This window comes from Paramisgurnus dabryanus, chromosome 5 (genome assembly GCF_030506205.2).
Source record: "Paramisgurnus dabryanus chromosome 5, PD_genome_1.1, whole genome shotgun sequence".
Taxonomy (NCBI): domain Eukaryota; kingdom Metazoa; phylum Chordata; class Actinopteri; order Cypriniformes; family Cobitidae; genus Paramisgurnus; species Paramisgurnus dabryanus.
The window spans coordinates 47,239,679-47,250,623 of NC_133341.1; the positions used below are offsets into that span (position 1 = coordinate 47,239,679).

The 10,945-nt window shown below is 45.9% G+C and overlaps 13 non-coding genes across 13 annotated transcripts; all 13 read left to right on the forward strand.

Moving 5' to 3' along the window:
* Positions 1–62: 62 nt before the first annotated feature.
* trnai-aau (transfer RNA isoleucine (anticodon AAU)) lies at positions 63–136 on the forward strand. Its single transcript has one exon. It is a non-coding gene; the product is annotated as a tRNA-Ile (tRNA).
* A 73-nt stretch (positions 137–209) lies between these two features.
* Positions 210–282, forward strand: trnaf-gaa (transfer RNA phenylalanine (anticodon GAA)). Its single transcript has one exon. It is a non-coding gene; the product is annotated as a tRNA-Phe (tRNA).
* A 94-nt stretch (positions 283–376) lies between these two features.
* On the forward strand, positions 377–448 carry trnaq-cug (transfer RNA glutamine (anticodon CUG)). Its single transcript has one exon. It is a non-coding gene; the product is annotated as a tRNA-Gln (tRNA).
* A 1,613-nt stretch (positions 449–2,061) lies between these two features.
* Positions 2,062–2,135, forward strand: trnai-aau (transfer RNA isoleucine (anticodon AAU)). The gene has a single exon. It is a non-coding gene; the product is annotated as a tRNA-Ile (tRNA).
* A 73-nt stretch (positions 2,136–2,208) lies between these two features.
* trnaf-gaa (transfer RNA phenylalanine (anticodon GAA)) lies at positions 2,209–2,281 on the forward strand. The gene has a single exon. It is a non-coding gene; the product is annotated as a tRNA-Phe (tRNA).
* Positions 2,282–2,375: 94 nt separating this feature from the next.
* On the forward strand, positions 2,376–2,447 carry trnaq-cug (transfer RNA glutamine (anticodon CUG)). Its single transcript has one exon. It is a non-coding gene; the product is annotated as a tRNA-Gln (tRNA).
* A 760-nt stretch (positions 2,448–3,207) lies between these two features.
* Positions 3,208–3,279, forward strand: trnap-cgg (transfer RNA proline (anticodon CGG)). The gene has a single exon. It is a non-coding gene; the product is annotated as a tRNA-Pro (tRNA).
* A 553-nt stretch (positions 3,280–3,832) lies between these two features.
* Positions 3,833–3,904, forward strand: trnap-agg (transfer RNA proline (anticodon AGG)). Its single transcript has one exon. It is a non-coding gene; the product is annotated as a tRNA-Pro (tRNA).
* Positions 3,905–5,369: 1,465 nt separating this feature from the next.
* trnai-aau (transfer RNA isoleucine (anticodon AAU)) lies at positions 5,370–5,443 on the forward strand. Its single transcript has one exon. It is a non-coding gene; the product is annotated as a tRNA-Ile (tRNA).
* A 78-nt stretch (positions 5,444–5,521) lies between these two features.
* On the forward strand, positions 5,522–5,594 carry trnaf-gaa (transfer RNA phenylalanine (anticodon GAA)). The gene has a single exon. It is a non-coding gene; the product is annotated as a tRNA-Phe (tRNA).
* A 94-nt stretch (positions 5,595–5,688) lies between these two features.
* Positions 5,689–5,760, forward strand: trnaq-cug (transfer RNA glutamine (anticodon CUG)). Its single transcript has one exon. It is a non-coding gene; the product is annotated as a tRNA-Gln (tRNA).
* Positions 5,761–6,520: 760 nt separating this feature from the next.
* On the forward strand, positions 6,521–6,592 carry trnap-cgg (transfer RNA proline (anticodon CGG)). Its single transcript has one exon. It is a non-coding gene; the product is annotated as a tRNA-Pro (tRNA).
* Positions 6,593–7,145: 553 nt separating this feature from the next.
* trnap-ggg (transfer RNA proline (anticodon GGG)) lies at positions 7,146–7,217 on the forward strand. Its single transcript has one exon. It is a non-coding gene; the product is annotated as a tRNA-Pro (tRNA).
* Positions 7,218–10,945: the final 3,728 nt, after the last annotated feature.

The window sequence follows — 10,945 nt, forward strand, 5'->3', positions numbered from 1 at the left end:
AGATTTGCCACTTAATGCTACAGCACTAGCACAAACCTTGGCCGGACAGCATGAGGCCAAGTGGCCGGTTAGCTCAGTTGGTTAGCGCGTGGTGCTAATAACGCCAAGGTCGCGGGTTCGATCCCCGTACTGGCCAAGACACCTTTTCTGCCGCTTCCTGCTGCTCGTTGTGAATTTCCAGGGAAATTCTTGCAGGACAGGCCAGGCTGGCCGAAATAGCTCAGTTGGGAGAGCGTTAGACTGAAGATCTAAAGGTCCCTGGTTCGATCCCGGGTTTCGGCATTGCAAGCCCCTTTCTGAGAGCTGTTTTCCTATATGACCCAAACGGAGTGACCTTTTCTCCGTGACCCAGTGGGCCAGGCGCTAGCCACAGCAGGGTTCCATGGTGTAATGGTTAGCACTCTGGACTCTGAATCCAGCGACCCGAGTTCAAGTCTCGGTGGGACCTGTGGGACTTTTTGGCTTTCCAAGCAAAACCGTGTCCGGGGTGCCAGTGTTTGTTCCCCCCAATACGACCCCCCTCCATTTTTCAACCAGAGCGCTCGCACTGTAAGCTAAATCTGAGGTATTTTAAGCCACTTTACCACTTTAGTTGCTTAAAGGCAGGACGTAAATGTCCATGACAAACCCCAGCAGCGTTAACAGACGGCGACGGTAGCCCTTTTTTCTCTTAACAGTGACACAAGGCCTGGGACCTGCCTGCCAGCCAGTTCCTCTAGGTGAGGGATTCCTTGATGGCCCCAGTCTTTGTCTAAGCCAACAAAGATGGACATTGATTGGTGTAGGCCGCCAGGTTGAACACTCTGGAAGTCTGGTATTCTGTCGATTTCTGCTAGCTATCAGATTGTGCTACCTTCGCTTTGTTGTGTCCAGAACCCTGGAAAAGAACCACGCTATTTGTACTACTCCCTCCTAGCCAGGAAAGGTGCACCATCCTGGCCACTGGGCTTAAGTAGGTACCCTGAGGTGCCTGGAGCTATGAGACTAAAATGTAGCTAGGGATGCATGGTGTCCAATTTGGTGTCCAATGATTAATCAGAATTTTTTTCTCAATCTAAAATCAATACTTGGAAAATTAAAACATTATATGGCTTCTTAGATGTCACATGATGTGTGAACATGCTTTAATTTGCAAGAGTCTCCTAGGATAGAGTGAATGGTGAGTGATATTCCAGAGCCACTTGGCATTTCTGATACTTCTTCATTAGTGTCATTGGCCTTTCTTCACTAATGTCCCCTGCAGAGGTTGATGTGCAACTTTGCCATCATGCAAATTGAAGACATGGCTTTTTGAAGAACTGCCCACTGTGGTGACCGCTAGGCAGGAACGCAAATTTAAGAAAATACATCAACATTTACGCCAAGGTGTGTTGTAAATTTTAACCATTTAGCATATACTATTATTGACAAGTACTCATTTTGACACCAGCCCACAATGAGAAAACACATTTTAAGAAATTAAATGGAAGGAAAGTGAAAAACATAGCTCATGTGAACAATCTCAAAATGAAATGCAGAAAGAACTAACCATTACCTTCTGGACAAATTATTCCAATTTGAATGGCAACTAAATGCTCTCCGGAGGAAAAGTTTGTGCTCTGTGTTGCCTTGTGGCAAAATTTGCATATGGGAGACTGTCCTGTGTTTTTCAGTTGCCATGCTGAAAACCGACACCAGGAGAAGTTGGCTTTTTGCTGCAAATTTGCGAGCTGGACCCAACAGGCCCTTTGCTGCTGGTGCGAGTCTCAGATGCTCCCATGGGGAGCGCACACACACTGCGACGGGCCAGTCTGTTAAATCAGTAAAAATAGTAAGCCAGGTCATGCTCACGTGGAGAATGCGAGCATCGATCCCGCTACCTCTCGCATGCTAAGCGAGCGCTCTACCATTTGAGCTAATTCCCCTTGCCGCAGCTATTTGCTGCGCTCGACTTGTTAGCCTAGGGGTAAAATTTTCGCTTTAGGTGCGTGAGGTTCAAATCCCGGACGAGCCCGTTTTCAGATTTGCCACTTAATGCTACAGCACTAGCACAAACCTTGGCCGGACAGCATGAGGCCAAGTGGCCGGTTAGCTTAGTTGGTTAGAGCGTGGTGCTAATAACGCCAAGGTCGCGGGTTCGATCCCCGTACTGGCCAAGACACCTTTTCTGCCGCTTCCTGCTGCTCGTTGTGAATTTCCAGGGAAATTCTTGCAGGACAGGACAGGCTGGCCGAAATAGCTCAGTTGGGAGAGCGTTAGACTGAAGATCTAAAGGTCCCTGGTTCGATCCCGGGTTTCGGCATTGCAAGCCCCTTTCTGAGAGCTGTTTTCCTATATGACCCAAACGGAGTGACCTTTTCTCCGTGACCCAGTGGGCCAGGCGCTAGCCACAGCAGGGTTCCATGGTGTAATGGTTAGCACTCTGGACTCTGAATCCAGTGACCTGAGTTCAAGTCTCGGTGGGACCTGTGGGACTTTTTGGCTTTCCAAGCAAAACCGTGTCCGGGGTGCCAGTGTTTGTTCCCCCCAATACGACCCCCCTCCATTTTTCAACCAGAGCGCTCGCACTGTAAGCTAAATCTGAGGTATTTTAAGCCACTTTAGCACATCATTCTTTTGACAGTCACATTGGGCCAACAGTATACAAGGTGTCAAATTTCAGTAAATGCAAGTACAATTCAACAAAACAAATTAAGCATGTATTAAACCTTAAAATGAACGAAAAATCTACACTTAGGCCAAAGAACAGGCCACAGGAAATACACGGCTCATGTGTACAGGCCAAAGGAAACACACAGCTCATGTTTACAATCTTAAAATAAAATGTAATAATAAACTTACCAGAAATGACGGGAAGACAAATGGACGTTGAAAGAAAATGTTTCCCATATTAAATTGCAACTAGATGCCCCTCGAATGTAAACCTCCAGCTGCTTGTGAATATACGTATGGAAGACTTTCATGTGTGTGCTCAGCTGCAAAACTGAGGAACTGCTGGCTTTTTGTGGCCAAATGTATGAGCAGGACCCAATGAGAAGAACTTTTCTGTAGCTGGTGGGCCTCAAAAGCTCCTATTGGGAACACACATGTACTGCGATGGCTGAGTCTTTCACATCAAGCGAGCGCTCTACCGTTCAAGCCAATTCCCCTCATGTCCAACTGACTACGGCTTTGCATGTGGCTGCTGGCGGCAACGTTGTGGAAGACGGAAGACCGACTGCAGCGCTCGGCTCGTTGGTCTAGGGGTATGATTCTCGCTTCGGGTGCGAGAGGTCCCGGGTTCAAATCCCGGACGAGCCCGACTTTCAATGTTCTTCCGCAGCCAGGCTCCAGTGGTGAACTGTACGGAATAGGGATGTCTGAGAGCAACCATAGAAGTGCATTTAAACCTATCGAATAACAAAAGTATTATGAACGTTGATGTAAGCTTATTCCAATTTGTTTAGTAACTAAATGATCTCAAAAAGTTAAGCTTGTCCTCTGTCTTGCTTTGTGAAAAAAGATTACATATGGGATACTTTCGTGTGTATGTTCAGGTGCCATACTGAAGACAGAGGCTAGGACAAGTTGGCAAAATACATGTGCAAGACCTATCAAAGCCCTTTTCTGCAAGTGTGAGCCACAAACGCTACCACAGGGAGTGCACGCATACTGTGATGGCCCGGTCAGTCACGTCAAAGAAATGAGCACCAAATCACACTCACGTGAAGAATGCCGGCATTTATCACGCTACCACTCGCATGATGAGCTAATCCCCTTACAGAAGCCAAGTGACCGCTTTGGCTTGTGGAAGCCGGCTGCGTAGTGGTGAAAATACGTATCACGGAGGTCCAGTGGAGCAGGACGGCAGGTTGGCTCGTTGGTCTAGGGGTATGATTCTCGCTTAGGGTGCGAGAGGTCCCGGGTTCAAATCCCGGACGAGCCCGTCTTTAGACTCGTTGCTTAAAGGCAGGACGTAAACGTCCATGACAAACCACGGCGACTGTAGCCCTTTTTTCTCTTAACAGTGACACAAGGCCTGGGACCTGCCTGCCAGCCAGTTCCTCTAGGTGAGGGATTCCTTGATGGCCCCAGTCTTTGTCTAAGCCAACAAAGATGGACATTGATTGGTGTAGGCCGCCAGGTTGAACACTCTGGAAGTCTGGTATTCTGTCGATTTCTGCTAGCTATCAGATTATGCTACCTTCCCTTTGTTGTGTCCAGAACCCTGGAAAACAACCACGCTATTTGTACTACTCCCTCCTAGCCAGGAAAGGTGCACCATACTGGCCACTGGGCTTAAGTAGGTACCCTGAGGTGCCTGGAGCTATGAGACTAAAATGTAGCTAGGGATGCATGGTGTCCAATTTGGTGTCCGATGATTAATCAGAATTTTTTCTCAATCTAAAATCAATACTTGGAAAATGAAAACATTATATGGCTTCTTAGATGTCACATGATGTGTGAACATGCTTTAATTTGCAAGAGTCTCCTAGGATAGAGTGAATGGTGAGTGATATTCCAGAGCCACTTGGCATTTCTGATACTTCTTCATTAGTGTCATTGGCCTTTCTTCACTAATGTCCCCTGCAGAGGTTGATGTGCAACTTTGCCATCATGCAAATTGAAGACATGGCTTTTTGAAGAACTGCCCACTGTGGTGACCGCTAGGCAGGAACGCAAATTTAAGAAAATACATCAACATTTACGCCAAGGTGTGTTGTAAATTTTAACCATTTAGCATATACTATTATTGACAAGTACTCATTTTGACACCAGCCCACAATGAGAAAACACATTTCAAGAAATTAAATGGAAGGAAAGTGAAAAACATAGCTCATGTGAACAATCTCAAAATGAAATGCAGAAAGAACTAACCATTACCTTCTGGACAAATTATTCCAATTTGAATGGCAACTAAATGCTCTCCGGAGGAAAAGTTTGTGCTCTGTGTTGCCTTGTGGCAAAATTTGCATATGGGAGACTGTCCTGTGTTTTTCAGTTGCCATGCTGAAAACCGACACCAGGAGAAGTTGGCTTTTTGCTGCAAATTTGCGAGCTGGACCCAACAGGCCCTTTGCTGCTGGTGCGAGTCTCAGATGCTCCCATGGGGAGCGCACACACACTGCGACGGGCCAGTCTGTTAAATCAGTAAAAAGAGTACGCCAGGTCATGCTCACGTGGAGAATGCGGGCATCGATCCCGCTACCTCTCGCATGCTAAGCGAGCGCGCTACCATTTGAGCTAATTCCCCTTGCCGCAGCTATTTGCTGCGCTCGACTTGTTAGCCTAGGGGTAAAATTTTCGCTTTAGGTGCGTGAGGTTCAAATCACGGACGAGCCCGTTTTCAGATTTGCCACTTAATGCTACAGCACTAGCACAAACCTTGGCCGGACAGCATGAGGCCAAGTGGCCGGTTAGCTCAGTTGGTTAGAGCGTGGTGCTAATAACGCCAAGGTCGCGGGTTCGATCCCCGTACTGGCCAAGACACCTTTTCTGCCGCTTCCTGCTGCTCGTTGTGAATTTCCAGGGAAATTCTTGCAGGACAGGCCAGGCCAGGCTGGCCGAAATAGCTCAGTTGGGAGAGCGTTAGACTGAAGATCTAAAGGTCCCTGGTTCGATCCCGGGTTTCGGCATTGCAAGCCCCTTTCTGAGAGCTGTTTTCCTATATGACCCAAACGGAGTGACCTTTTCTCCGTGACCCAGTGGGCCAGGCGCTAGCCACAGCAGGGTTCCATGGTGTAATGGTTAGCACTCTGGACTCTGAATCCAGCGACCCGAGTTCAAGTCTCGGTGGGACCTGTGGGACTTTTTGGCTTTCCAAGCAAAACCGTGTCTGGGGTGCCAGTGTTTGTTCCCCCCAATACGACCCCCCTCCATTTTTCAACCAGAGCGCTCGCACTGTAAGCTAAATCTGAGGTATTTTAAGCCACTTTAGCACATCATTCTTTTGACAGTCACATTGGGCCAACAGTATACAAGGTGTCAAATTTCAGTAAATGCAAGTACAATTCAACAAAACAAATTAAGCATGTATTAAACCTTAAAATGAACGAAAAATCTACACTTAGGCCAAAGAACAGGCCACAGGAAATACACGGCTCATGTGTACAGGCCAAAGGAAACACACAGCTCATGTTTACAATCTTAAAATAAAATGTAATAATAAACTTACCAGAAATGACGGGAAGACAAATGGACGTTGAAAGAAAATGTTTCCCATACTAAATTGCAACTAGATGCCCCTCGAATGTAAACCTCCAGCTGCTTGTGAATATACGTATGAAAGACTTTCATGTGTGTGCTCAGTTGCCAAACTGAGGAACTGCTGGCTTTTTGTGGCCAAATGTATGAGCAGGACCCAATGAGAAGAACTTTTCTGTAGCTGGTGGGCCTCAAAAGCTCCTATTGGGAACACACATGTACTGCGATGGCTGAGTCTTTCACATCAAGCGAGCGCTCTACCGTTCAAGCCAATTCCCCTCATGTCCAACTGACTACGGCTTTGCATGTGGATGCTGGCGGCAACGTTGTGGAAGACGGAAGACCGACTGCAGCGCTCGGCTCGTTGGTCTAGGGGTATGATTCTCGCTTCGGGTGCGAGAGGTCCCGGGTTCAAATCCCGGACGAGCCCGACTTTCAATGTTCTTCCGCAGCCAGGCTCCAGTGGTGACCTGTACGGAATAGGGATGTCTGAGAGCAACCATAGAAGTGCATTTAAACCTATCGAATTACAAAAGGATTATGAACGTTGATGTAAGCTTATTCCAATTTGTTTAGTAACTAAATGATCTCAAAAAGTTAAGCTTGTACTCTGTCTTGCTTTGTGAAAAAAGATTACATATGGGATACTTTCGTGTGTATGTTCAGGTGCCATACTGAAGACAGAGGCTAGGACAAGTTGGCAAAATACATGCGCAAGACCTATCAAAGCCCTTTTCTGCAAGTGTGAGCCACAAACGCTACCACAGGGAGTGCACGCATACTGTGATGGCCCGGTCAGTCACGTCAAAGAAATGAGCACCAAATCACACTCACGTGAAGAATGCCGGCATTTATCACGCTACCACTCGCATGATGAGCTAATCCCCTTACAGAAGCCAAGTGACCGCTTTGGCTTGTGGAAGCCGGCTGCGTAGTGGTGAAAATACGTATCACAGAGGTCCAGTGGAGCAGGATGGCAGGTTGGCTCGTTGGTCTAGGGGTATGATTCTCGCTTGGGGTGCGAGAGGTCCCGGGTTCAAATCCCGGACGAGTCCGTCTTTAGACTCGTTGCTTAAAGGCAGGACGTAAATGTCCATGACAAACCCCAGCAGCGTTAACAGACGGCGACGGTAGCCCTTTTTTCTCTTAACAGTGACACAAGGCCTGGGACCTGCCTGCCAGCCAGTTCCTCTAGGTGAGGGATTCCTTGATGGCCCCAGTCTTTGTCTAAGCCAACAAAGATGGACATTGATTGGTGTAGGCCGCCAGGTTGAACACTCTGGAAGTCTGGTATTCTGTCGATTTCTGCTAGCTATCAGATTGTGCTACCTTCGCTTTGTTGTGTCCAGAACCCTGGAAAAGAACCACGCTATTTGTACTACTCCCTCCTAGCCAGGAAAGGTGCACCATCCTGGCCACTGGGCTTAAGTAGGTACCCTGAGGTGCCTGGAGCTATGAGACTAAAATGTAGCTAGGGATGCATGGTGTCCAATTTGGTGTCCAATGATTAATCAGAATTTTTTTCTCAATCTAAAATCAATACTTGGAAAATTAAAACATTATATGGCTTCTTAGATGTCACATGATGTGTGAACATGCTTTAATTTGCAAGAGTCTCCTAGGATAGAGTGAATGGTGAGTGATATTCCAGAGCCACTTGGCATTTCTGATACTTCTTCATTAGTGTCATTGGCATTTCTTCACTAATGTCCCCTGCAGCGGTTGATGTGCAACTTTGCCATCATGCAAATTGAAGACATGGCTTTTTGAAGAACTGCCCACTGTGGTGACCGCTAGGCATGAACGCAAATTTAAGAAAATACATCAACATTTACTCCAAGGTGTGTTGTAAATTTTAACCATTTAGCATATACTATTATTGACAAGTACTCATTTTGACACCAGCCCACAATGAGAAAACACATTTCAAGAAATTAAATGGAAGGAAAGTGAAAAACATAGCTCATGTGAACAATCTCAAAATGAAATGCAGAAAGAACTAACCATTACCTTCTGGACAAATTATTCCAATTTGAATGGCAACTAAATGCTCTCCGGAGGAAAAGTTTGTGCTCTGTGTTGCCTTGTGGCAAAATTTGTATATGGGAGACTGTCCTGTGTTTTTCAGTTGCCATGCTGAAAACCGACACCAGGAGAAGTTGGCTTTTTGCTGCAAATTTGCGAGCTGGACCCAACAGGCCCTTTGCTGCTGGTGCGAGTCTCAGATGCTCCCATGGGGAGCGCACACACACTGCGACGGGCCAGTCTGTTAAATCAGTAAAAAGAGTACGCCAGGTCATGCTCACGTGGAGAATGCGGGCATCGATCCCGCTACCTCTCGCATGCGCCTACTGCTTCCCACCGAGTGAGCCAAAGTAAGCCCGCATAAGCCAATCACGTTTCTTCCTGTGGCTTACTTTTGACCAATCACGTTTCTTCCTGTGGCTTACTTTTGACCAATCACGTTTCTCCCTGTGGCTTACTTTTGACGAATCACGTTTCTCTTCTGTGGCTTACTTTTGACCAATCGTGTTTCACTCCCATGGCTTACTTTGGACCAATCGCGCGTTCCTCTCCTGTGGCTCACTTTTGACCAATCGCGTTTCTCTCCTGAGGTAAACTTTTAACCAATCACCGGCAGCTATTATTATCATCTTTGAGTTAGCGATAGGTAAGTCTTGTTTACTTCGTTATTAGATATCGGTCATTATTTGTTGATATAATGTGTATATGTTTGGAAAATTAAACTAGCCTATATAGCTGTCTAGCATGCATTGGACATGTTTTTTTCTGTGCAGTTTAACACGGTGGTTAAGTTCACGTTAGTTTAACGTTTGCAAATGTCATGACATTCATTAGACATTCGGCTTCATACTCATTAAAGTTTAACTCTCGGATTTCAGTCCAAAACAATAAGAGATAACTGTGGTTTCATAAATGATATGTAACAATATCCTCATGACAGGAGGATGAAAGATAAACGTTCCTAAAAATATCCATTTCTTAGCGCAAGGACCCTTTTGGGGTAATATGTCTTTTATGTGCTATGAAAGGATATTATTAGGAAAAAATTGTCATCCTTCTGCCATTGGGTCGTATTGATAAATTATTTAATTGATTAAATAAAAACAGCAAATGCTAGAGTCAAACAAATTATTATTATTTAAATGAATATCAAATATAAAATCAACTTTAATGCAGTAACGTATGTCAGATATGCATAAACACATAAACTACAATACTGTTTGGCCTAAAGGTATCAAACCAACTTTAAATTACTTAGTATTATTCTCTATCATGCACAAGGCTTGGTTTTTAGATTCTTCTAGGCCCCTAGAATGGTGATGTTTAAGACGACAGCTTTGGAAATAGAAGTAAATTTCAGACTTAATATTTGACTTATATTCACATATTTTATATACGGTATCCGAGATTCCTTCCCCTTTAGAAAACTCATCAGCAAGCCAGTTTATGGTCATAGCCATATTTATTACCACAGTAATATGGTTTACATGTAGCTTGTTAAATTACCATTACACACTTAACGTCAGATTGCTAGTGGTAATAGTGTCTTTCTAATTTTCTTTTCAGAAAATGTATGCGTATCCGGTTTTTCAACGGCAATCGGCAACATCAAGCCGACTCCTCATGGCACCATCAGCAGAGGCAAAGCGCCTAGAAAAGCTTGAGTCCGGAAGGGCCAAAAGTAAAGAGGAGGTGCTGGCAGAGGCTAGATCTTTTGTCAGCACAAATGGTGGAGACCCCAGTGACCAGTTTTTAGTACTGGCCCACTGCAAACTTCAGTTTGGGAAGTACCAGGGCCAGCGATTTAGATGGCTCCTGGAAAACTCTCTGGGGTATGCAGTGTATTTGGTGCTTAGCAGTTCCAGTGAGAAAGCCCATCCAACCCCGCTGTCAGAAAACAAACAGCTGTACCTGCAGTATACTTCTCTTATTAGAGAGATGGCAGAAGAAGCGGAGAAGTATAAGAGAAAGCAGGAAATGCAAGCAGAAGCCCATGCAACTGGAGACCAAGGCTGCTTGATGGTGGAGTTTGGTGACTTCCAGGGCCGGTCCATGAAGGAAGTTTATGAGGACCAGAGCAAGCAGGCCCAAGCCCTCATCAGGTACCTGGTAAAGGCAAATGCCAACCCCAACACCAACATGGCCATTTTCAAGACGTATGTCTTGAAAAGACAGGCGTCTGCTGTGGGCACCCGTGTATGCCAGCCTGAACCTCAAGTTGCAACCTCCAGTGCCTCTGCACCTCCACCTGCAACCTCCAGTTCTTCTGTACGTCCACGTGCAACCTCCAGTGCCTCTGCACCTCCACCTGCAACCCCCAGTGCTTCTGTTCCTCCACCTGCAACCTCCAGTGCCTCTGTACGTCCACGTGCAACCTCCAGTGTCTCTGCACCTTCACCCGCAGCCATCCAAACTAGTGTACAGCAGAGCGCCACTGTGAAAGCGCTGTTGATGCGTGGCAAACATTTGTCTCCTTCTCACCTGGCGAGAAAACTCATGTCACCAGTGAAACACTGTGAGTAGGACTGTGTGAATATAGAATTTTCCTTACAGCGGTTTTACTTGTATTTATGTATCATTATGGCAAATTTGTTTTTTGTTTCCAGATCCATTACTGCAGTCCACTTTACCTCCTCCAGCAGCAGAACCCCCAGCCACACATTTGACCCGAAGGCAGCTTTTCACTACTGGTAAGCACCATCTTACATAAATTTGTCTGATAAGTTTACGGTGAACAACATAACATAATAACAGTTTT